Source organism: Octodon degus, unplaced genomic scaffold (assembly GCF_000260255.1).
Source record: "Octodon degus isolate 3935 unplaced genomic scaffold, OctDeg1.0 scaffold00003, whole genome shotgun sequence".
Taxonomy (NCBI): Eukaryota; Metazoa; Chordata; class Mammalia; order Rodentia; family Octodontidae; genus Octodon; species Octodon degus.
In genome coordinates, this window is record NW_004524579.1 from 8,483,915 (window position 1) to 8,485,767 (window position 1,853).

The window sequence follows — 1,853 nt, forward strand, 5'->3', positions numbered from 1 at the left end:
GAAGGGAAGAGATAGTAATGGTGCTTGGAGATGAGAAAAAGGTCCAGAGATGCTATGGAAGAATACTTGAGGTAAAAAGGACTAGGGAGAAGGGAAGACTTGGCAGAGACCCCTAGAGTCATCTCTGTGGTGCATGCTTCTCTTGCTAATGTCTATATCCGTGCAACACATATTTGACTCTGGGGTTCACCTATAATGAAAAATATCATCTTTGCTCTCTAGAGTCTTATAACATTAAAGAAACAGCACTCAGATGAGCTATCATACACATAAGACTGAGGCAGTAAGTGCAGAAGGATAAGTAAAGACAAAGCATAATATATTATTGTCAATAATATTCCATTTTTCTTGCTGCCCTTAGAAAACATGGGATTTGCTCACATTCCCTGAACAAGCCCCCCTTGCTTTCTTGATCCAGCAGAGAGTTTATGTTCCATGTAACTAAAACAGCCTTGACTACAACATGTCAACTAATGAGAAATGTTTTCCAAAGCTTGGCAGAACAGACTCATCAGGTTTCTGGATCCTTGGGGAGTAACATCTGAATCTACAGTGACCCTGTTAATTTGGAGGGGAGACTGGAAACATGAACAATGAAGAGAATGCAAGTAGGCAGAGGAAATAAGATGACTCTTCAAAAATGAATAGGAAGGCAAGGGGCTCCATGAGAGATGGCAGAAAGAGCAGTGGTGGAACAGAGGCTGGAGCAGGGACAGTGCATCATTTGGTGGCATAAGCAGTAAAATTAGTTCACTGATGAACACACCAGAGCACATTAATACAAAAGGAAGTGTTTCCTTTACAGTTAACATTGTTAAATCCAGACCCCAAAATGTATTCATAAATACGCACTTGGGGATGACCTCTTCTTAAAAAAAATCAGATTTCTGTTTTCCATTGTCTTATAGGTTACAAGAGACATTTAGGTTAATTTCTACATAAGGGAGACTTGAAGACTTAGTGTAGAAGCTTATGTACAAAGGCTCCATTGTTATACTTTGGAAAACAATGTTCTGATAACTTTTAAAAACACTTAAAACTTTCCATGTTTCAAACAACAACCAATAATGGTGCCTTCATGGCAGAGCTGAGTTCAGGGTCTGACTGTTCTATCATCTGCTGGGACCTAGAGATAAGTCCCACAGCCATTTAGATTTCCAGATTTTAGACTGGAATAATGGGGTCGGGTGGTAATTACCGGGTGTTGGGTTGCCCACATCAGACTGGGTGTGTGCGAGTCACTGGGCTATAGGTGTTAGCACTCGTGTTTGTTATCCTAATGCCATGTATAGGAGCCTGTCTGTGTTTTAGGTCTGTGATCACTCGGTAGAAGTTGTTACTATCAGAGAACTTCAGAATTCATTTGCTGTTGAAAATTTCATGAGGCAGTGTTAAAGCCACCAGGGGACAATATGTAGTATGGTGAAAAAACTTGATTAGTTCACTTTGTGTCTGTGGGCCAGTCACCTAATCGCTAGAGACTTCAGCTCCTTCTGGTTTGTTGTAGGTGTTGGGAAGGATGGGGTAAAAGCAGAGGGCAGTCGCTGGAGATGATTTCTAATATCACTTCCAGCTGTGAAACTTGCTGATTCTCTGAGGCTGGGAGTCAATTTAATTTGTCTTTGACATCGGGGGACTCTTACACAAGAGACAATGGCCAGCTATTGTACATCTTCCCCGTGAAAAGAATAGGAGAAATAGACTGAACAAAACCTCAGATTTAGGTTAGAGATAGGCAGGACTTTCCAGACCATGAGAATTATTTATTGGTGTGAACTGGGACACTGGAATAGGAGAGATTTCCATCTTTCTCTGGACAAGGTGGGATCCTGCATTGCGGACTACGTTGCAGT